The sequence below is a fragment of the Ixodes scapularis genome, unplaced genomic scaffold (assembly GCF_016920785.2).
Source record: "Ixodes scapularis isolate PalLabHiFi unplaced genomic scaffold, ASM1692078v2 PGA_scaffold2__306_contigs__length_199485367, whole genome shotgun sequence".
NCBI classification, from domain to species: Eukaryota; Metazoa; Arthropoda; class Arachnida; order Ixodida; family Ixodidae; genus Ixodes; species Ixodes scapularis.
Window position 1 is genome coordinate 172,245,056 of NW_024609857.1, and position 24,769 is coordinate 172,269,824.

The window sequence follows — 24,769 nt, forward strand, 5'->3', positions numbered from 1 at the left end:
AAAAGCCGCGTTTCGTACGTCATCTTGAGGAACAGGATCAGTCACTGTCCCCATTCGTTTGCGTGCAGACAATTAGTTATTGGCATAGTTTTTTGGTATCTGTGAAACAAAGATGCATAGTCTGTGACTCCGTAGACGATAGAAGTCAATAAGTTCGACCAGGGACATATTAGGGTCCCATAAACCCTTTGCTTACTATGCTTCTATCCCTTTCAAAGTCGTCCCGGCGTCATCTACCGGAGTCCAATTTAGGTCTCTGCGACAGCGAGAGCGGGATGTAATTTTCGTAGTCGCCACAACAGCGGAGCGACGTAAGACTGTTCGCAAACGGTTCGTCTGCTATAAAACACCATTTGCAGATGAAAATGGAACAAGAAAACACCGTAAGTTGTCTGCTAACAAACTGAGAAAAAAGTGTATTGTCTGCTACTAGCTGAGTACCACGGTAAAGTGATATCTGGCACAGACTGAAATAATGATTGTCTGCTATTTACGGTGAAACGACTTGAGATTACCAAAGGGAGCAAGGGGTGTCAATCGCTTTCAACGTGAAATAGCATCAAAATAGCTGACAGTCAAAATTTTGGCTCGCGTCTGCTTTCACTTTTCCACGGCAGTCAATTTGTAATAAATAAAAACTTTTTCTTTTTTAGTTTTTATCACACGATTTGCAGTGTTTTCTTGATTCATTTTCGTCTGCGAGCAACGATTCAATACAGACAAACCGCATTATTTGTTTGCGTTAACTGTCTGCGAATGATGTTTTAGCCCGCTCTGTTTGGGTCAAGTTAGATATCGCTCTTGCGGTGACCAAAATCATCTTCGCAGCCGATCAGTGTTATTTCTCGAGCATTGCCTCAACTGCACATCAAATAAAGACCGGTATGTATAAAAATTAAAGTTCCACACGTTTGCCTAGTATTTCAGCGGACACAGTCGATTATGACAGAAAAAGACTCAAGCGAGCCGGAAAACACTGCCTTTGCGCAAGGAAGTATATAGGGCGAAAGTTCAACATTGTGGTGTCCGGCGAGGCTTTGAGCTAGAAGTACGTCATAAGTGAGAGAGGCGGGATATCTACTTCGCACGTCCACCTTCCAGCACGCGCTTGCATGCTTTATGGTGTGCTTTGGCTGCACATACACGCTCAAGGCGCTCGACATGCCGAAGTGTTATCGAAGGTAGAAAGTTTGCCTTCGCTGTAGTCGGAAGCACTGAAGCTGAGCCTTTCTTCCCTTTATATTCTGTCTGTGACTAATAGCAGTCAATGCCCACTCAGTGAGCTAACTGTTTGTTACATCTCCTAGGTCAAAAAGAACAACTCAAGAAGATCACGGACCGTATCAGAAGTCTAGAGGAGTCTTTTGCAGGTGACTTGTAATCGCATGCCTGATTTATAAAATGTAGCTTCGCAGACATGTCAGCTCCCAGCTCACATGCAGATCTTACATTCAAAGATGAAAGGAATAATCTTCATATTAACTTTATTATGACACAGTAACTGAAAAATGATATTTGTCATTATAGCCTAGCAAAAAATCCAACAGAATATATCTAGGTCGCTTGCGAACTCCCAGTTTTCTAGAACAGTGTTATGATGATGATAGTCACATTGTAAAGATTGCCCAGCCCCCAAAAAGTGCCTCCCGTCTCTCTGTAGGCGCGTTCATACAGGCCAGTGGCGGACCCAGGAATTTTTTTGCGGGGGCGGGGGCGGGCGGGGTTGAGGTATTTGGAATTTATGACTTGGGGCCTCCGAAGCTCCCTCCCTGGCTACGCCACTGACACCAGCTTTCACGATAAAGGCCCATTCACACACTTGTTACCGAGTACGACTGAGAGAGACAACACCGGTTTTTAAGCATCTTAAGACGTCTTAGGACCAGTGATTTCCCTAAACCTCCCCTACGTGGGTGCACTCCCCCCCCCCTCTCCCTACCCCCCCTAAAAACCTAGACACCCCCCTAATTTTAATTCCTAGGGAAACCGGTGCTTAGGACCAGCTCTGCAGCAGCGCACCCAGTCCTAAGACGTCGCAAGAGGCTTAAAAAACGGTCTTCTCTCTCTCAGTCGTTCTTGGTTACAAGTGTGTGAACGAGCCTTAATTTGGCAAACTGTGAAGGCTATGGTCAATGCAACCCAATAGGAGCGTTGGAGCGACGCACGTGACACCACTCGACCGGAGCGTTTGTGTCACTGTGCGAAATGCGAGAGCCGGAGGAACTGGCTGTCATCTGCTTTCGAAGTGTTGTTTGCTAGGAAACCTTCCAGCTTCAGATGGACGTCCACCGCCACAACGTTGTCGTCTGCTAGAGGAGCTAGTGCTTCGGGAACAGTTCATGAGAAACCATACGCTCAATTTATCTATGAATCTGTAACGGGTGCTAATGCATGGTCAATGATTTGAGCGGCAGTGGTTGATTACATGGCTGTCATCGTGCAAAAGCGATGTTCTTCGTGGAAAAGGGTTGATGCAAATGAAAATATCAATGAGAAGGAATCTGTCTACATCTTCCTTCTGCATTGGGTCAGCTAGCAACTGCCTGAAAAAACTTCGTTTTTTTGGTTTTGCTTTCCGCAATGGTCGCTTTTGTGATGAAAGTTATCGCGCGAGTGCTGCACATTGCCGGTGTGAACATACCTAATAAAAAAAAAAGATAAATATCTGAATAAAACATAAAACGCGCGTATATAAATTAATATTTCTTCAGCTGGATTTGGCACTGGTGCCATTGCGATTGGCAACACTAATTTGTTCCAGAACAAAAGTTGCACAGAAGTGTTACTTTGATAAACATTGATACTGCCACGCGAGGTGGAGTGGTGAAGGATATAATCCACTGAGCACAAGATGTCTCATAGCCGGCTTGAAATGGCTCGACAAATTGCTAGAGACGTATTGGGCTACGCAAGACGTCTAAAGACATCTTTACAAGACGTCTCAAGGTACCTTGACGTAGACGTCTATAAGACATCTTTACAAGACGTCTCAAGAAATCTTGACGTAGACGTCTAAAAGACATTTCAAAGAGATGACTCGCATCTTGGGCGTCTTGTAGCTGTCTCTAAGATGTCTAGGAGACGCCTTGCAAGACATCTTGTAGCCCAAAAGAGAGGAAGCGTCATGAGGTCTACAGAACGGCTACAAGATGACTCAAGACGTCTTAGGCTATATCACCTCTTGCCGAGACATCTTTAGACATCTTGCTCGTCTTGCGAAGATGTCTTTAGACGTCTAATAGACTACTTTAGCCATTTAATAGACGACTTCGTGTTCAGTTGGTAATATATAGAAGTTTGAACTGCGCCTCTTGCCCATTTTATGCAATCTCTATGATCCGTAGCTTTCACCGTTACAAAAACACAACCTCTCCTTCATCTAAATCAGTGGCTTTATGAACCTTGACGAGATAATCAGCTGTTAAACTTCTTTTGACAGTGTGGTCCGAGATTTGCAAGATAACTGTGGCGGCATTTTTCCTGGACCATTCACCCTTTGCGCTGATCGAACCTAATGCGAAATAAAGTTTTTTTCGTGTTTCTTTTTTTGGAGGGGAAGGGGGGTAGCATTGCACATTCAAATTCCGAGTTTATCGGATAAATTCGAATTGACAATATTTTGACTGGCGGGTGTTATTTTGATTTATCCGAAAACACCGAAGCCTACTTATATATATAAGCTAGTAAATACGAGCTGTGCCAACACCACTTAGATAAGCCCCTCCGCAATGTGATCGCACCATCATCCCAGTCAGATTGATAGAGGCCTGAGATTGGGCACGAGGGCTGCGTCGGAGTTCGGCTGGGGCTTGTGTTCAATCCACGTGTCGAAGGCTGACTGTGATGACTTTTCATGAACGGAGAGGAGGCAATGCGGAGGTTTTGATTATTCTAGGTGGTGTTGGCTGTGCTCATTCAGCAGGACGTGTTTCGTGCTGTACACGGCTAGTAGTACGCCGGGTCGTCGGGCTGGTGAGCCATCGGAAGGCAAAGAGAAGCTACCCCGCTTGGTCCATGCAGTGCGAGTGCGGCTACGGGACGGCCATCTTGCATGCGGCGAAATCGCGTTCTCGCAAGCGTTGCGGAGGCTGGAGTCAGCATGCTGAACACACGTTTTCTACTCGTTCGTTGTCATTTGCCAAAGAATTTTTTTAAAACCCTGTGTAAGTGGTGAGACTTGCCGTTGAGAACACGTGGAAATTTTTACGGAAGCGCAGTGCCACAGAAAAAATGCACAACCTGTCGAAAGAAAGTTGAGCTGGTTTCGCGGCGTGATGAAAGCTTCCTTGGCATGCTGAAGTGGTGCGTCTCTGTGCCTTCGCACGTACGCTTGGATACCGATCAAGAATCGACGCCGTGTGGATGTGTTTTGCAATTGCAATGTGCGTGAAGCCGTATGTGCCTCTGAGCAACTTTTTACTTTACTCTGACGACTGTATCTGTAACTTGCGGCACTCGCGGTCCAGAAACGAACTTGATCCAGCGTCCAGTGGCAATGGAGCGAAGGTACGTCTTTTTTCCGTCGTTAGGCGGTTTACAGAATACCACACAACAGCTCATCATCGCTGATCAGGGGCCTTCCAAAACTCGAAGTGCCCCGTAGCGGCGAATTGCCGCACAGTGCACCCTGGGAGCTAGTTGGCCACTCAGGTTCGGTTTCGACTGAGGAGCTTCAATTACGCCATCACGACGCATGACCGAATGCGCTGCTTCCGTTCTCAATTGTCCGACTTCCCACGAATGTACAATACTCGTAAGCATTCTCGAGCGATATAGAAGGAAGACTGAGGCGCTTTTTTTTTTTTTTTTGGTTCCCGACATGCCGGACATTGTGCCTGCGTATGCAGACATAGTAAGACGTCACTTAGTCCCTTCATCCCCCGATTGTATCTTTGAGATTTTGTTTGCCAAACATCCGCCTCGTGTTACCTCATTGAGCAAACAAGCCCATCCTCACAGGATACTCACAGTTGAGCCCAGCGTCGGCGCATGACTGCACAGAAGCTGGTATGAAGTCGTCCTCGTGTCGTCATATATCTCCCACTAAACTTTTATGCCGATTGGAGATTACGTTTTCGCAAACGCCGAGATCGGCTAGCTACCCTAGCTAACAAGCCTCGAATACCAGAAAAAAGCTCACCGCAAAACCGGAGGATGCAGAGAAAAGCTCACCGATATGGAGGCTGTGTGATTATGCGTAACATATATCAATTTATTGTCATTAAAATTCGTCAGTTTTGTAAAAAAGAAAATGTCATTTTCTATACTATTTGTTAAACTTTTTGGGTATCCTGCTCCCAAATTAATAATTGCGGGCGAGTGTTTTTTGTGGCTTACTTTCTTGGCAACTAAAGCCTAACTGAAAACTTTATAAACTTGAAGAACAGGAAAAAGCTTGATAACTTAATAATGTACGTCTGCCTAAAGCCTAAAACTCAAAACTGTAAATGCCCAAAATTCGAAAGTGCGCACGCAACAACGCTGTGCCTGAAATTATCTTTGAAGCTTTTGTTAACCTTTGAAAACAGGATAAAACGGTCAGTAGGATATCGAGGGTTCTTCTTCCACGGACATGAACATTTTCTTTTCTAGCCGTTCGTGCTGGTGTTTCCACACGTTGCCTTTGTGTGATAGTGCCCTTCTTGCAGCGAACCACCCATGACCTTCAGAGCTGCACACTGTCACCGTTGTTACTCGTGACCTACATAAGAAGTTGTCTTCTGTAAGGTAGCGAGTAGGGCGAGTTGGTAAGCGTTTTACATGATGAAAACAGCTCAAACGACGACGACGGAGTGAAGACAACAAACACGACCGGACGAAGCTGTTCTCGAAACTAAAGGTTTGTTAGTCAAATTAACAGAAAGAGAACAGCGTAGCTGCCACTGATTACATTAGCGAAGACCTACTTATACATTAGGCACTACACAATATTTGGAGCTGAAACGGTTCACACACCGCTAGTCATATTAGCTCGCAAAAATTGAACCTCTTTATCTGACAGAGCTACCGACGGCGCACTGTCAGCTGTCGATAAATTGTTGTTTCTTTTACCGGTGTACGATGTTCTGATTTTATACTTGCGGCTTCATTAATATACAGAATGAGAGATTACTAATATCTGAGGAATTAGTAAATATGCACAATGAACTTCAAGAATATTGCAAAAAAAAAGTTGATTTATTTTTAATGAAGTGATGAACGCGAATTGTGTTAAATTGCCACGTTTGACGCAAAATCCACCAAGTTTAAAAAAAAAATGGTCAGCCTTTCTCCGCATCTGCCGGTTTAGCGGTGAGCTTTTCTCCGGTTAGCTTATCTCCGGTGAGCTTATCTCCGTTGAGCTTATCTCCGGTGAGCTTATCTCGATAAGCTTCTTTTAAGCCTGCCCTACTCTCCGCGAATCCTTTTTGTATGAGCTTTTACCGACACCCAAGATCTGTGTCTGAACGGTGGTTCTGAAATTATCTCGGCACACTCAGTCACGAAGAAGGCAAGCACATAACAAATCGTATAGTCATTAGCAACCGCTAAATGCGCTTGGAATTTTTAAGCTAGCGCCCAGGCGAAAATTTCTAACTGGGACCAGTTGGCACCTCAACTGGTTTCAACTGGGACTAACTGGTACCAACTGGGACCAATAGGAGTCCAACTGGGACCAGCTGAGGGGTCAACTGGTTTGAACCATTCCCAGTTGGGAGTCAACTGGGACCAATAGGAGTCCAACTGGGACCAGCTGAGGGGTCAACTGGTTTGAACCATTCCCAGTTGGGAGTCAACTGTTTGACTCCCAGTTGGGAATGGAGTGAACTGGGACCAGTTAGGAAAGTAACTGGTTGGAGCGATTCCCAGTCGGACTTCAAATGCCTTTCCCGTTCCCAGTTCACACGGGGGCGGACTAAAGCCCCTTGATAAAAGCGTTTTTTACAAGTACCGCCAACCATTGTTGTGCAAGCGCTCGAGACACGTGCCATGAGCGGGTGCTCCGCCGCCATTCGCTTCCAAGGCTCGCTCATTTCAGTGCTGCGCCGCCATTTGCTTCCAAGGGCCGCTCGAGACATGGGCCTCGTGCACTCGCGCATTTGACGCTACTTGCAAGACGAGCGCAAACACATCGAGGGGCTTTAGGGTGGACTTCTTCCAAAACCGACGCGCCCCATCGCGGCGAAATACCACGCAGTGCACTGTGGGAACTAGTTGGCCACTCAGTTTTGGTTTCGATACGTGTTGTCCGCCGAACTGTGCGACATTCTTCACGCAAGTGCCCGACTGTTGCTAAAAATAATTTCGTCAATGGACAATACACACTTGCTCACCAGCAACACCAATGTAAAGTTGCGAGCTCGGTTTAAGCGAACTTATTGGTTGTTGCAGCGTGTTGACTCGTGCACAAGCAAAATCCCTGCGCTTCGCAGCGTCGAGATTCCCATCAGTGGCTCGTCCACCATACCTCGAAACGCTAAAGGGGTGTCCAAACAGGACACTACAAAACCCACGACTCCGGCAAATCGTGCCGCGCTCTGCCGCGATCCGCTTCCGGCCGTCGGAGGGAAATTTCCCTCCGTCAATTCTTCCCGGGGGGAAGCTTCCCTCCGTCAAATCTCCCCCTCGCTTCCTCCACGGCGGCCTTGCTCTGCTTATCACGTGGGTCCGGAGAGCCACTCACACGCTCTGTTGGCTGTCGGTCAATTGCTCAAGGTGGTGGTGGAAAACCTCTTTATTGGTCCTGCGAAAACCCCTACCCCTCCGTCACCCCTTCACCAACACACCTACGCACAGTCTGCCGGTGAAGCAAGCGCCGGGTTCGCTGGACGAAACCCCTTTGTCCCTCCAAGTCCACACACATCACACCATCCTTGAAGTCCTCCGGCCAATCCTGGGTCCCCGATGCCTCATGCCCCCGTTGTTCACAGTCCCACACAATATGCTGCAGCGTTGCCCGACTGTCCTTACTTACCCTGCACAAGTCACTCTCAAAATTCCCTGGGTCCACATGTCTCCCCAACACCGGGGTATACACACACATCACCTGCAGCTGCCTAAAAAGCACCGCATCCTCCCGACACAAATCCTTGTGAGGTTCCGGGAACCTCCTCCTATCCCGTCTGCAACATTCAAGATACTCTCCATAACCCAGCCTCCGCTCACAATACGGAACCGCATCGGACGCCATCACGACGAAAGTGAATCTCGACAAAGAAAGCAGATCCGAGGCGGGCGAAACGCACCCTTCGACGCAGGAATGTCCCAAATCCACCCAAAGCCGGACCTCCTTGGCCTTCGAGCCGAGGCGACGGCGGTACGCGAGGGCGTTGGCGAGGTGAGCCAGACGCAGGTGGCCTGTGACGTCAATCTGAAGAGGAGAGCAGTCGTGATCGTAAAAATTTTCACGACTCCTGCAAACATTTTCACGACTCCGACAGACCGTAAAAATAGAAGCGTCCGCTTCAATTTTCACGATTTGTCGGAGTCGCGGGTGAAGGGTCGAGTGCAAAAATAAACATGTGTCAATAAGACAAGCTTTACGTATGGTTCGCGCTTGTGCTGAAGCTTCGAGGTCTGGCCATTTAGTTTAGTTTAGAGACCCAAAACGATGCGCTCGGGACCAGGAAACGTGAGATAACGGCTGTTGATAATCCATGCTCTTTGTATGATTCCTTCTCGATGTGTCGATCGAAACCGAAATCATGCCGCTCTCCTCCCTGACCTAGAGCACTATATAGCTCCTACGAAGCAGAGTAACGCAATCCTTTGAACCCCGTGTTTTGCCGACAACATGGCCGACAGAGCGGCTCGGCGCGAGTCACGTGGTACTCAGGGTTCCAGGAGACGGCCCGCCCTATGGGAGAATACATGGAGATCGACACAACACGGCTGATTAAACAATGAACGGCGAGTTCACACTTTTCAAAACTAGTCTGTCGTGAAGTTGGTAAAGCACTAAACATTTTATCAAAGTTTTAACAATATCGGATGCGTGTGCAAATTTTGAGAAGGCAATTTCCAAGGCAATGGCGTTTGAAGCAGACGATTTTTCCTCGCAGCGGAGATGGGCTTTTCGGTTTGGCCGGAGCGGGTCACGTGAATGGTGTGACGTCGCCGTGTCGTCTGCTGCATAATGCCGCTCAGGCAATTTTTTTAAAAAAAGTCAGGTCCTTGCGGGGCACAAAACTTAGCGCAAATTATTCTAAAATGTTCCATTATTATGTCAAAAATCATTGCGATTCCGTACATTCGCACAATACTGGAGAAACAACGATTTTCTCGCGTTCTCCATGCATTTGTGACCGCAGTTGGAACCTCCGGGCGTTCGCCGCTAGTCGCCGAGAGGCGGCGTTCTAGATAGCGCTACTTAGAGCACTATATAGCTCCTACGGAGCAGAGTAGCGCAATCCTTTGAACTCCGTGTTTTGCCGACAACATGGCCGACAGAGCGGCTCGGCGCGAGTCACGTGGTACTCGGGGTTCCAGGAGGCGGCCTGCCCTATGGAGATCGACACAACACGGCTGATTAAAAGATGAACGGCGAGTTCACACTTTTCAAAACTAGTCTGCCGTGAAGTTAGTAAAGCACTAAACCATTTATAAAAGTTTTAATAATATCGGATGCATGTGCAAATTTTGAGAAGGCAATTTCCAAGGCAATGGCGTTTGAAGCAGACGATTTTTGCTCGCAGCGGAGATGGGCTTTTCGGGTTGGCCGGAGCGGGTCACGTGAATGGTGTGACGTCGCCGTGTCGTCTGCTGCATGATGCCGCTCAGGCAATTTTTTAAAAAAAGTCACGTCCTTGCGGGGCACAAAACTTAGCGCAAATTATTCTAAAATGTTCCATTATTATGTCAAAAACAATTGCCATTCCGTACGACCCCACAATACTGAAGAAACAACGATTTTCTCACGTTCTCCTTGCATTTCTGACCACAGTTGGAACCTCCGGGCGTTCGCCGCTAGTCGCCGAGAGGCGGCGTTCTAGATTGCGCTACTCTGCTCCGAAGGAGCTATATAGTGCTCTAGCGCTACTCTGCTCCGAAGGAGCTATATAGTGCTCTACCCTGACCTATGCCCTGGCCAACTAGTTCCCAGAGTGTTGCTTGCACGGATTTATGGAAGTAGTCCCAAATCTGCGAGCGCTCGCTATTTCCATGAGCAGTGGTTATCAAAACAAGGTACCTAGGAAAGGTGGCGCAAGCTACCGCCCATTATCAAGGGTATAACAGTACAGTCCAGGTCCACAGAGCCGTATGGTCCAGCTGCAGTCCAGGTTAGCCAGGTTACACGGCTCTGTCAGGTTCGCCAGGTTAGCATCTGTCCATCCATCGATCTTTTCTCAAAGTGTCTCGGGTGGGGCTGGAAAATGCTTGAGGATGTGAAAATGCTCCAATTTCTCCGAGTTTACCAAAGTTTCAAGGTTTCTTCACGATCAGTGTGTTCAAGAAAAGCCCACGCTGGGGCAAGCCAGTGACCCTGTCCGGTTGCAACTACGGTGAGCACGATTTGCTTCCTTTGGCCATCAGAATGTTTTCTCGGCAAACCTTGTCGTCTTCAGCATTACGGCGACAAAGCCGTAATGCTGATAGAGATGTCCTCATCAGCGAAGGCCAACAATGGTCACAGATTGGACATGACGATTGCATCAACGGACGGCTCAAACTTGGCACGATGCGGAGCGCTGACTCAGTACTCATTTCCAATTCGTCCAGCGACGGCTTTCTCTGGTGCCTCAAAAGCTCAAAAGAGCCGGGTCGAGACCGAGTATCCGACCCCTCCCCGCATTAATATTTTAGAATAGAGCGTGTCACCCTTCGAAATTTTTATTATATATATATATTTTTTTTTTTTTTTTGCAAAAATAAACTATGCATTGTCGAGTGCTTAGTTTCCGTCCAAATGTGGCCCTAGAGGTCCAAACCTGAGGCCAACGTTCCAGAACCAACCGTTATCTCGAAAGTTGTGAGTGATTTTTTGAAAGTTTCGATAGACAAATGCTGGCTGCTGGAGCCGTTGAATAGATGGAGCTGAATGGCGCAAGTTACTGAAAACGTATTTTGAACAAGATATCGGTTGGTTCTGTAATTTTGGCATCCGGTTGGGACCTCTAGAGCTACATTTGGGCCGAAACTGAGCATACAGCGATGCATAGTTGACTTTTGCGTTTAAAAAAATCTAAATTTTTTTTTTTTAACCTATTGTATTAGGGGAGGGGCGGTTGGCTTGCTCTAAAAGTGGCTCTCATGAAATTTTAGTATGAGAAATGCACCACCTAAAGACACCTTTGTGGAAAGTTTATTTCAACACTGTCTGTTGGCTTATTTATATATTTTTTAAGCCGGTAGAGGGCTTTAGAACCCATTGTAGAATGGGGTTGAGGAGTAATAGCCTGGCATCAGCAGTGCACACATATTGCATTGTAAAGCACCTTTCCATTGTAGCAAACTGGAAATTCCAGATATCTCATTATTTCCTCAATGAGTGTTCAGTCCTTTAGTACATATGCTTTCCCTTTAAATCGCTTGTAACACAAAATTTTTATTGCCATTTGTTGCTTCTGATGTTCGTAAATTGTTGATTTCTCTCATTGTGAATAATGCAGCTACCATAAGTGCCTTTAAATTCGGACAGCTGGGAGAATTATGCTCTGTGCTCTCATAGCTATCAAAGGCCTGTATGTAGCCTTTGATAGCTATGATACGTAGCTAGCCTCACAAATGCAAATAACGACAAATGAACTGTGCAAGCTGCTGCCATTGCCAGCATCTCATAGTCATTGTTCAGTTGTTGGAGTGTACATGTGCTGGCTGTCACTTGCAATAGATAGTCATACTTGAAATTTTAGAAATTTTGTGCATTTTGAGATTCATTGTGCACAGAACAAATAGCTCTTAGCACTCAAAATGACCACGCAGCAAAGCTTTTGTTCCCCTTCCCTCTTTCAAAATAAACGTAAGATAACAAAAAAAAAAAGATGAATTTTTGATCAAAATGAATAAAATTTTCCAATGGATCCCAGAGATTTAGAGCTGATAGCAACATTATTAAATTTCTCTGATTTAATATGGAGGCATTTAATTTCATGTTGCAGCTCTAGGCAGTGGAAAACTAGACACATGGGGGAGCTGTTTCTCCTTTTCCTTAGTCTTGGATCTCCATCACAGCCCATACCAGTTGAAGCCTTATTATCTAGCTTTCAACTATTTCTGGGGTTGTCAGGTTTGACCAATCATAGGAATTTATTGTGTTCTCAATATTTTTGTTTATGTTGTCCAAATCCACTATTAATTGCACAAACAACCCTGAAATCAAAAGGATTTGCAATGGTTTGCCCAGTGCTTTTAGTTATAAAACAAATTGTATCTAGTTTTAGGAACCTACTGCAATGACAAAGTGATCTAAGATAGTGACAGTCAAATATGACAGCATTTATTTGCTCACGTTATAGGACTGCTTTAAATTTTTTTAGGTTTCTCAACTTCTACCTGGAACAAAAATGGCACACACCTGAGGGAAAAGAACTTTCAAAGGAGGAAGTACTTGCTTGTCAGAAAGTAATTGGACGTTGCCTATCACAGAGGCTGATGGACATTGCCCGTGACCACCTCGCTCGGAATGCCTGGCTACAGATATGATGGGTATTTACTTTCAGTTTTACCAAACCTACATTTATGCGTCTTTACAATTAACAAGCCATAATTTTAGGTCAGCAAAGCTGCCATGTTCATTTATCATGATGATACCATACACATGCTTTAAGGAGAAAGGGAAATAGAGACATTGATGAGCTGGCAGCATGAGCATTTATTGAAGGTCCTCAAGAACCACGACGGTTGCAGCGGTGGGCTCAGTAAAGAGGGAGAGAAAAATGAGGTAGCTGACCAAAAGTGAGAAGGAGAAAAATGACCTAGAAGATGGGAAACTGAGTGCTGAGATTTAACCCTAGACCACAAAGAGGTGTGTTGTGGTTGTTGACAGAGACATGCGATTACAGGGTCTAACAAGCTAAGAAACGGGGCTTCTATGTTTCCAGGAAAACTACACATGTTAAAAGCCTTAATTATCTGCACACCTTATGCCACTAGTCATTCCGTTGGAAATAGACATTTTCTCTCTGCAATTCTCACCTCGAATAGTACATCTCTCTCCACAACTACAGCCCACCTAGGTCTGAAGTCATTTGTCTGCCCACTTTCCTGTCTTCTAGGTCACTTCCTTCTGACTTATTCCCTCCTTTTTTTCTTACTTACCGCCCAATCTTTTCTTTCTTCAATCTTGCCGCTTAGGACACTGTTGGCATGGGGCTCATTCCACGCCAAACATCCCAGACGTTACGCTTGACCATTTCCCATTTTAAAAAGAAAATTCATGGCTCTTTACCCCAAAGTCCGTAACCTTTTCCTAAAATACTTGGAATGAAGAGCGTGCTGGTAGGGGTAAAATATAATTAAAGGAAGAACAGAAAAGACCTTTTATGTTGTTTCCTTATTTATATGTTCCCTAAAATATTTTTGCCGAAAACATTTTTTTTACGGCGTGAGCGTGTTTTTATTTCTTAAATGGGCATACAACTAGGCATTCAATAAAGGAGTGAAAGTCTAATTTTTTTCAAAATGCCTCGGATTTTATTTTATGAAATTCGAATGGCTTTTACCTTGCTATGTTGTGATGTTTATGCAACTTTAATTGTTAAAATAGTTTTAGAAACCTCATCAAAAACCTTTTTTTTGCAATTTTCTTAATCTTTTTTGTTTAATTATCGCTCTGCACCTGGTAATTATAAGTTTTTTTTTGCTATTAAAAGCCCTGTAGACATTTTACAAATAAAAAAAAAATGTTTGAAGCCGCATAACGAAATACCTCATGGGAAAAAAAAATATTCTAAAGTTGTGAAAAAGTCTTTCTTTTTTTTTGCCTAAACATGCATTTATTTTATTATGACGTTGTCAGAGTACAAATGTGAAAGATACCGACATTGGAAGAAGAGTTTGTCTTTAATTTCTGAAAGTTTATTCAAAATAATCTTTTTTCTAAAGCAAGAAAAAAAAATGTTGAAGATGAGTTGCCTTTGCTGCAACCTTCCATTGTTTCTTAGCGCCTCTTCACCGCACTACACGCCACCTTACACGAGAGTTGAGAAACTTTGCGATCATGGAAGGCATTTGTTGGTTCAGAATGTGATTTTCGCATAGGCTTCTTTCTACACATGCACATTTTTGACTCGCAATTGCCTCACATATATTGTCACTGTCTACAGCTAAAGAGGTACCGCGGTTTGCCGCGGTCGCTTGCACTTGTCCTTCTTTTTGGCTGTAACGCACACAACAGTGGATATGGTGTGATAATCATAAACGCTGTCACTGCATAGCTGGCTTCTTTCACCCTTTGTACCAGTGTCGGCTCTCCTCACTTTGAAACTTGATGCCTAACGGCCTCATATCGCCTAAAAGAAAGTTATTCCCTCAGGAAACGCAATGTCGACCAAGTGAGATCCCTACTGGCATATTGAAAGGAATGAACCGACAGTAAGGAAGGGCAAAAAACTAGGGGTATTGTTTCGGACGACCACTAATTAGTAGCAATCGGGAATCTAGCCAAGAAATTTTAGTTTTTGTAAGAGTATGGTGACATATTGATGTATGGAGCAGGTCACTCGGCACAGGCAAGTCATCCTGCAGTTGATGCGGATGCTGATGAGGGTAAGCAGGAAATTCTAATTGTTGATGATGATTCTTTTAGAGCGCAGCTCTTAGGCGCCCGTTTCTGGCTTGAGCGGCGTCCCCGTCGCCATAACCGCGCGTTGCATTTTGGGAAAATTTTCCCGCTAAATCTAGCGGAAAAATTTCCCCACTAAATCTAGCGGAAAAATTTCCCTGTTAAATCCAGCGGAAAAATTTCCCCGCTAAATCTAGCGGAAAAATTTCCTCGCTAAATCTAGCTGAAAAATTTCCCCGCTAAATCTAGCGGAAAAATCTCCTCGCTAAATCTAGCGGAAAAGTTTTCCCGCTAAATCTAGCGGAAAAATTTCTCCGCTAAATCTAGCGGAAAAATTTCCTCGCTAAATCTAGCTGAAATATTTCCCCGCTAAATCTAGCAGAAAAATCTCCTCGCTAAATCTAGCGGAAAAGTTTTCCCGCTAAATCTACAGGAAAAATTTCTCTGGAAGGCCGCGTGACCCCCACATGACCTCGGGGAGGGGGATCACGTGACCTTGGGGGTCACGTGACCTCAAGATGGGGCGGGGGCGGGGGTCACGTGACCCCTCCCCCTGGTCACGTAACCCCCCCCCCCCCAAAAAAAAAAAGAAAAAAAAGAAAATGTCACCCTTAGTACCCTCCCCTCCTCCTCAAGAGCTGCACTCTAATTCAGCATTACAGGGAGCTGTAAGCGGCTTTTATTTTTTTTTTGTTAGGGGCGAAGCTCCTTAGGGGCTAACCATGTTTGGCGTCGGGTGCTCGTGCTTCGCTCGTGAGTTCATGTGCTCACGAGCACGTGAGCACGTGTTCCTAAGGTTGTGTAAGGAAAAAAAAACAAAAAAAGCGCATCTTTACGTGGTGAATGATGTTGATTGGGGCGAAGCTCTGGTGGTGCTTGTCTGCGTAGACGCTGAGCCGCAGCATGCCGAGCCTTTCGTTCATTTTCATCCATGTCAGAAAGAGAATGGGTGGTATGGAATGTGGTTATATGCGCATATGAGCATTTGACCGCAGCGTGACATGGATGAAAACGAATGAAAGGCTCGGCATCCTGCGGCTCAGCGTCTACGCAGACAAGCACCACCAGAGCTTCGCCCCAATCAACATTTTCACAACATTGAGATGCAGTTGTTTTTCTAAATTAGGAGGATAGTTGTATTGTGTTTACTCATTTCTAATGTGTCGCCAACTCTGTTTAGTTGCTGCGGTTCAATTCATGCCTTTTTCGAACCACCTTGACCGTAAAGAAAATTTAAGCTGCATGTCATTTGTTCTGTTATGCTTATGCATACCTGCCAAGTTTTACGATTTTATCGTAAAGTGTCTGCTTTCCAGCGCTTTCTTGAGGTTATCGTATTAACAACAATATTTGTATAATTTTCCGCACCCCCCTGTAAAGAAAAAGATAATTTTGTTTAAGCTGCATCTCACTTGTTTACAAGTTGGGGTTGGCAACACTGGATAATGACTTGTATGCCAGGGGGCGCAAGCTACCGCTCCAGTGATGTAAGGGGTGGTATAGCCGCTACTGAGCTGAGCGTCTAACATCCATCCATCCATCTGAATCCAAAACTAGAAATCTCCTCTGTTGTGGCGAACGTTGTACGTTGTGTTACTGGAACTTTTACTCATGATCCCTTGAAACCATCTTTGCTACAAGATGGCGGGAAAAAAATACTTGCAAGTGTTTATTCCCAGCTATTTATCCGACTTTCCATTTCTGAAGACGTCGCGCAAGGGCGAAATGTTCACATTTTGTAGTCTGTCGCTGCGATGTCAACATTTCGCACGCTGGTCGCCGGGACATTCTGTCATCTGAATACAAAAAAACACAAGGGCTCTGCAAATGTAGATGAAACCAACGAGAAGCTTGGAGGGTACTTTAGTCGATCAACGGATTACGACACTACCCGAGCAGAATGCCATTTACGACATTTTTGATTGAACACAACGTGCCGTTTACAGCGGTTGTGGAGACGTTAAAGAGCAAGAACTTTGCTCTTTAACGTCTTCGTTAAACCAGGCACAGGAGAAAGAGTTTTCAGCAAAGTGAAGGAGGCACACACGCAGTTCCGCTCCTCTATGTCGAAAAAGACTCTTGAACAGTTGTTAGTTGTGAGATGCAGCCAGTCTGGAAAGTGCCATGAACAAGTGTTCGACAACAACTTCCTAAGAGAAGCATATGCTGAAACTTCCTCAGTGTTGACCCAACCTTCTACTTCTAAAGAATAAGACATTTCGTGCAATGTATGATGTGTTTGTGCCCTAGTTGAGGCATTTTTCTTAACTAAATCAAGTTTTTGAAGTATAAATCAGTTTTCGTATTCCTTCACACAATAGTAGTGTTTTTTGGCATCCCCTGTAGTATTTACATCATTGTAGCTTGGCAAGTCTGCTTATGTGACACCTATCCGAGTGAAAGTTGTAATAGTGCATTGATTTATCTGCAGTTGACCTGGTTCACTTGCCTGTCGCTAAACCAGCACGAAAAAGTTTTTAAAGCTGAATATACCGGTTTGGATACAGTACTAGCCTATGTCTTGAGGGACGTGATTTTTATGTGCCTGCATTAAGCGAATAGTTAAGAGGGCTTTCTTTTATGTGCAGTGCCTACCATCAAGATTTCTGGTTTGTTCGCAGAAGTTGAACTTCCTCCGTGCTTTCTTGGTTCATGTGGTTGCCACAAAATCACGTAGGCTAAGAAGCAGTTTCTGATTGATGCTTAAAGACCGACCAACGAAACCATATTCCGCAAGGTAGGAGAATGCCCCTCGCACCCTCCTCTTTTCATTCTCTCCCAAAAATCATGTGACGGCAGGGGCTTCCTTTGTGTCTGCTTTTTCTGTATGGATAATCCTCAAAAAGTGTGCAATGAGCGGCTAGCTGCGAGCGCCACAACGACCTTGAGACGTCCAGGTGCAGGGGTGTGACATCTGCCCCAATTGCGCTAATCTGATACAAACCCAGTTTTCTGCGCCTAGTTGTGCCAAAAACGCGAAATTGGTCGAAATTGCGCCACACTGTGCCAAAAGTAACTCAAAAACGAAAAAAAATTTAGGGGCGGCACTAGATTTAGCGGGAAACGAGAGCTTGGTTGGCAACACTCAATCTCGTCGTAGTAAAGTACACGGCACGGGTACAGGGTGGCGCAAGCAACCGCCGGATTCAAAGATTTCAGCTGTAGTACCCTTCTATACCTATGATACGTGCTATTTTCTCCCCTCTTCCTACTACTTTACGCTGTCATTTGTGACTGCATGCTACCGGTGCACTGTCACGCGGTCTTGCTGTTTGGCCGCGAGAGGTACGTTGCACAGGCTATCAAGATGAGCTAACAAAAATTTTCCTTTCGTTTTGAGAGTAAACCTTTTCTTAAAAGTGCTATTGAGCGCCTCCATTGTGTAATTGTTCATTTGCATCCGTTATCTCGTCAAAATGGATGGCGCCGTCGCCGTGAGTACTTTCGGTTATCGCACACTTGCTTCCAGTGCGTGAGCAATCGAATGAACCGGTCACACCCGTATTTGGCGTGCATGTGCTGCTCATAATTTTCCTATCATTTCACTATTTACCTTGTGACTCACTTTTGTGGGGAGTTTTTTTTTTCTACCTGCACGGTGCTTTCTACGAGCGTGCATAGATGTCTAGTTGTAGTAAACCGTGCTTCCCTGTTCATGCTTTTGAATCACCGCTTTAAAAGGTTCTGCACTACAATTAAAAAAAGTGAAAAAAAAAAAACGGAAAAGGCAAACGCTAGTTTCGTGCGCATAGATGAGGACAGGAAACACAGGCTTTCTGCAAAGTTAGGTGGGTACCAGGTACCTCAGGCTTATGAGGTACCTGGTACCCACCTAACTTTGCAGAAAGCCTGTGTTTCCTGTCCACATCTATGCGCACGAAACTAGCGTTTGCCTTTTCCGTTTTTTTTTTAAATTTTTTTAAATATATTTTATCTTGGTACGTATCGGCTCTGATAACTTATTAAAACCAGGGTGGACAAAAATAATGATTAAAAAAGAAAAATCTGATTTATGTGATTTATATTATTTTTTATGATTTCAATAGATGAAATCTGCTCTAACATTTTCTGCTCCTAATCTGCTCCAAACTGTAGACTTTTGTGCTTCGAAGTTGCTCCAAAATGCATAAACTGCTGCTTCAAAACAAGAATTTTGTCTCCAAAGCTGCTCCAAAATCCAGATTTTTCTACTCCAAAAATTGCTCCATAACCTGTTTCACCTGTCTCACCCCTGCAGGTGTCTTCCCTCGTCGACGCAGGCACGCTCAATCCGCGAGATTGAGGAAGCCAGCACGACCGAACGCTTTCTCTCAAGAGCTGCAGGTCCGAGGCCGCTCGGTCGGTGGAGATCGAGGGGTCGTGGCGGTATGCTGGGTTCGTACCAGCAGCCGCTCGCTGGCATCGCGCGGCTGATGGAACCGTTCCCGTGTCTGCACAAGGATTGGCTTGCGCAATAAAAGGTTCAGGTCGTCGATAATACATTTATTTCCCAAACTTATAAATCAAGTGGCTTTCGCTAATCTCTTTATTACTGTTTGAAACACATCTCCTCTCATAGGTTGTTCATCCCATTTTGGACTCTCGCGTATTTATTCGTCCTTACCTCTGCCTGATGACTGTTTTATAACTTGATAAAGACCTTTAAATATTTGCACGGGCTTGCGCGATGAACGCTGTCCCGGATTTAATATTGGAAAGATTGGCGTCAGGAGGGGCTAAACAAGCAAACCGAAATTCTTGCTTCTAATGAAGACGGCACGATCATAAGATAGGAAATCCTCCAGGCCGGGAATGTTTGTGCAAAGTGATTAAATTATTTACATCTAATTTGACATGCACTATAAATCTGGTACTTTCTCTTAGAAGCAGCATGTTAGTGCACATGAATCCTCCCAGCGTCTTGCCTTCTAATCGCGTGGAAGGAAAATTGAAATATCCCGGGCATGATCTGTGCAGAAGCCTAGGTTCAATGGTCGCCTACTATTTCTACAAACTCTCTGGCAAAATCACTACCATATAGCCTGGTGTCCTTTATCCAAGAAGCGAGGTTTTGATAGAATTTCGTTGCTCAGCCACTATGTTTTCGTAGTGGCGCGAAGGAACAAAAAAAGAGAAAGAGAGAGGAAAGCAACGGTTTTTGCAGGCTGATATTTTTTTTTGCAATTGCAATATTTTGTTGTGTTTAGGTATGCTTTTGTGGTGTAAACAATCTTACGCACTTCCCACAAATATTTCATTGTCAACGACAGTTGTAAAGTATTACGCAGTGCCTCGGGTGCTTTGACCTTACGCACTAGAGCGTCACAGGAGCGAGTATTTCTGCAAAATAAATACGAGGAGCTATTTCTCCCTTTGAATCCATCACTTTTGTGGAATCACGACGAACACACTTTCACCATGAAATCGTAACAAATAATGATTGATGATGAAATTGATTGGGTCCCAACAGTGGAGCCACATTATTTAGGTTGCAAATAAACTGGGCGTCAATCATGCGATGTGTTTACTTCCACGTTTGAATGTGTTGAGAATGAGTAGCCAAAAAACGCAGTCTGCAGGCTGCTTCCTGGAGTGGCCTGATATCTCCAAAACTCGGGAAGGGGGGGGGGGGGGCGAGAGAGAGAAAGGGGTGGATGTTGTGGGAAGGTGATAATATTTATTCTCACTTAGGAGAGTCGCTGGTCGTTAAAAAGTCGACTCGCCCATAACGGGAAAGCCTGTAGGGCCACATGTATAGTAACCATGAGTAAAATGTGGTATACAGCTATGTTACTGAGAAGTTGCAATAGAGCAAACGATGGGGCATTGTGGAGGCAAGTGAAGCAAAGACCTATCTTATGATCGTGCCGTCTTCATTAGAAGCAAGAATTTCGGTTTGCTTGTTTAGCCCCTCCTGACGCCAATCTTTCCAATATTAAATCCGGGACAGCGTTCATCGCGCAAGCCCGTGCAAATATTTAAAGGTCTTTATCAAGTTATAAAACAGTCATCAGGCAGAGGTAAGGACGAATAAATACGCGAGAGAGTCCAAAATGGGATGAACAACCTATGAGAGGAGATGTGTTTCAAACAGTAATAAAGAGATTAGCGAAAGCCACTTGATTTATAAGTTTGGGAAATAAATGTATTATCGATGACCTGAACCTTTTATTGCGCAAGCCAATCCTTGTGCAGACACGGGAACGGTTCCATCAGCCGCGCGATGCCAGCGAGCGGCTGCTGGTACGAACCCAGCATACCGCCACGACCCCTCGATCTCCACCGACCGAGCGGCCTCGGACCTGCAGCTCATGAGAGGAAGCGTTCGGTCGTGCTGGCTTCCTCAATCTCGCGGATTGAGCGTGCCCGCGTCGACGAGGGAAGACACCTGGACGTCTCAAGGTCGTTGTGGCGCTCGCGGCTAGCTGCTCATTTCGCGCTTTTTGAGGATTATCCCCACAGAAAAAGTCGACACAAAAGAAGCCCCTGCCGTCACATAATTTTTGGGAGAGGGTGACAAGAGGAGGGCGCGAGGGGCATTTTCCTACCTTGGGGATTATGGTTTCGTTGGTCATCTTTAAAGCCTGGTGGGCAAGGAATCAACGGCTGCTTTTTCTTCGCTCAGGGGCCGAAAGCGGAGAGAAAGGAGTCGTCAATCTGTGCCTGTCAGGTGAAACATTAGCAATGAGTAGACACGACACAACTATCCTTCTAGTTTAGAAAATAAAATAATTTCCTTTTTAACTTCATCAGCATCCGCACGAACCGCAAAATGACTTGCCTGTGCCGAGTGACATGCTGCATCCATCAATATGTCACCGTACTTTTTTTGGCATATTTTTGATTCCAAGTAGCCAGTGGTTGTTCGAAACGATACCTCTCTTTTTTTCTGTCCTTTCTTACCGTTGGTCCTTTTCTTTTAAAATGCCAGTAGTGACCTCGCTCTATCGATATCGTATTTCTTGAATAGAAGTCTCAGTCAGGCGATACCAATGCTGTTAGGCATAAATGAAGTATCAAAGTGAGGAGAGCTGATATCGAAACAAAGGGTGCAACAACCCTGCCATGCAGTAGCGGCACGTAGGATTATCACACCATATCCGCTTTTTGCATTACAGCCGAAAAGAAGAATCAGTGGAAGCAGCTGTGGCAAACCGCAACGCATTTTTAGCTGTAAACAGTGACTGTATATGCAAGTCAAGAATGCACATGCGTAGAACCCCCTGCGAAAATCACTCCCGACTAGCAATTAGGCTGGGGGGGGGGGAGCTCTATCCCGAAAGAGCACCAAAATTCAAGATGGCAACGACAAAATTTTTCTACCAGAAAAAGAAAAAAAAAAAAAAAGCGCAGTGTACACGGATTTAGTATTTTATTTATCTCTGAGAACATAGACTTTATTAGGCCAAAGATTTGTCACTGCTATGTTAATCACTTTCAAAACCACCAAAAGACTCCTCAGAGTCTGTCACAAGAAAAAGTTTGCAGCATTCCGCAGACTATGTGCCGTTGGCTATTTTGACAACCTCTTCAGAAAGAAGCCGGTTGCCAATGGCTCATTCTGTACTTCTTTCGCGCTCCAGGTATGAGTGCATCATCCACGTTTTCACTGAACACCGGCGTGCCGTTACTTAGCTTTCGTCGAAGTTTGACTTTCTTGTAGTTTGGCTGTAGCAAATTTTCAAAATTCTTGTCCCATTCCCGTATCCGGTAGAGCCTGATGTGTCGAGACGTCAGGTGTATGTTTTTCCCGTTTTCACAATGCCATTGGACGACCTCAATTTTCTTTGCCGCTGTGAAAGAATGCATAGCCGACCTGACAACCCCAAAACAAAGCGACAGTGGTGCGTGGCGACCGGGCAGATAGGGCTGCAAAGTAGGATTGGATTGGATTCTTGGACTGAATTTCGCAGGCCAGTGTTGCCTGGGCACAATCAGGCTGGTACGTGATACGGGTGTGGTGCGGGGAGGGGGGCGCTTTCCCGGAACAGCGAGGAAATGTGAAATTGGCAGTGAAGTTGGGGGGGACACTTCCTCAGAATTTCACGGTAAGCTTAAATTGTATCTTCATATTTTCTAATCTCTTTTATGCCTAAAAATAGTGCAACCAAATACTTCTCTAGGGTGCTGTGGGAGGAGGGTGAATACACCTTACTGGGCACTGTAATGCAGTGGCTTTGGCACTGACAGGTTTGACGTCGTTTGTGTGGCTGGATTCGCCGAAGCCTGGGGTTTCCACCTTAAAATGGCTGAGGTGGCTGATGTCACCTATCATAGTGGAATACCAGGCAATCGGGTGTTTTTTGTTGCCCATGGAGCTTGTTTTTGAAACTTAAAACAACATACAATGGTTCATCTGGTGAATCAATTAAAATTGTGGCCACCCTCTGTATTGCAAAAAATGACCAGAGTTGATTTCATCTCATCAAATTGACGAGTTGTGTGACATGTGGACAAGTAAAGGAGAAAGACATTAGCTGGCTCAGAGCGTGTGAAAGGGTAGCACTCGATTGCCAGGCCTGCTCAGATAAACATGCATTTTTTTTTTGTCAAGCCTGTCTTGTCCTTGGAGGTGAGCTGTATGCACCGATTCTTACTGACGTCTGTGCAATGTGCGCCGTCAGTAATGTACCACTTGCGCATTGCAGAAGAACACTGGCTGGTGGTAATGTTGGTGTGGGAGTCTGTGTGTCGCACCATCAGGAGAGAATTTGGCACGCTAGATAAACTGTAATAGAAGCGAGTGAAGTAGGCTGTACATTTGCTCTAGAAACATGTTTAGTGCAATATTCATTCTCACAAAAAATGTTACCTTCGTCTACCAGTTTCATATTTGAGTCATTTTCATTGCAACAAGTGTACGGCTGTTCTCTTTAGACTTCATACCAATTGTCATTACGACAAGCAAACAAAGCAATGCATTATCTTTTTATGTTTATTTTTTTTGTTACTATGAGAATTTACGAAATAGCTAACTTATTGCAAATGTTTTCAGTCATCTTAAACACTACATTTGCTTACCACTTTTGAGTTTAATGACGAAAACACCATTTTTATTGCCCGGTTGTGGTATGTTTATGCATGTTCTGTACAGTTGTGCACTGTATCGTTTTCACTGGATATATCTGAAAATGTTTATGCAAAGTAGTCATAATGAACAGTGTATAGGGTGTTTTCACTGACGTGATTTCGTCCACCATTTTGTTGTTGCGATCTGTGTGGAATGTGCCAAACTCGAGCATTTCAAGGATTTACATGCCTTCTCAAATGCGTAGAGCACCGCTGACATCATTTCAACCGGTTACGATGTAATCCTTCAATGTAGTAAATTTGTTTCAAAAACCAAACTAACAACAAAATGGCGGATTGACGTCATGCGCAAACAACCTATAGTAGAGTGCCTTGAATGCATTTGTGACTGCTGTCTTTGGCCATCCTATGCTGCTTATGCATTTAAGGTAGCCCCAAAATGGTGACAAATTATGTCGCAGGAGCTGGATGCTGTGTTATGTCGCAATCCTAATGGTTGGCCCTATGTGTTCCAGCGAATAATAGGAAACACAAGTGTCGCTCTTGTAGCGTCCCAACTCCTGGCTGCTGAATCTTCCATGGACTATCAAGCTGGAGACGAGCTACAGCACAACAGGGGCCTACCGCACCCGCCTTCTGCTGCTCTACCACCACCAGGATCGTGGCATGGAACAGCATGACACTTCTATGACGTTGTCAGGCAAAGATAGAGGGAACTAAAATAAAGTGACGATGAGCATAGCACTCGGGAACATGTTCCAGGCACCATTAGAATGTGCTAGTAGAGGCCCATTGATGTAGCCCATTAGAATGTCCCAGTAAGGGCAAATACATCAGTAGGCCGATATTGGACCAATACACCAACATGCCTCTACTGAACCAAACACACAAATAGGCCTCTAATAAACCAATACACCAGTAGTCCTCTATTTGACCAATACACCAATGGGCCTCTATCGGTACTATAGGACCCACCTACTTTTTAAAATAGGAATCTACTGGTCTATCAGTTTACTGGTTTATTATTGTAATTTTTGCTGGGGATGTGATAGGACAACA

The 24,769-nt window shown here is 44.9% G+C and overlaps 1 long non-coding RNA gene across 1 annotated transcript; it reads left to right on the forward strand.

Moving 5' to 3' along the window:
• Window positions 1-10,360: 10,360 nt before the first annotated feature.
• LOC115320143 lies at window positions 10,361-24,451 on the forward strand. The gene is made up of 3 exons (XR_003918597.2): window positions 10,361-10,481; window positions 12,456-12,624; window positions 24,226-24,451. It is a non-coding gene; the product is annotated as an uncharacterized LOC115320143 (long non-coding RNA).
• Window positions 24,452-24,769: the final 318 nt, after the last annotated feature.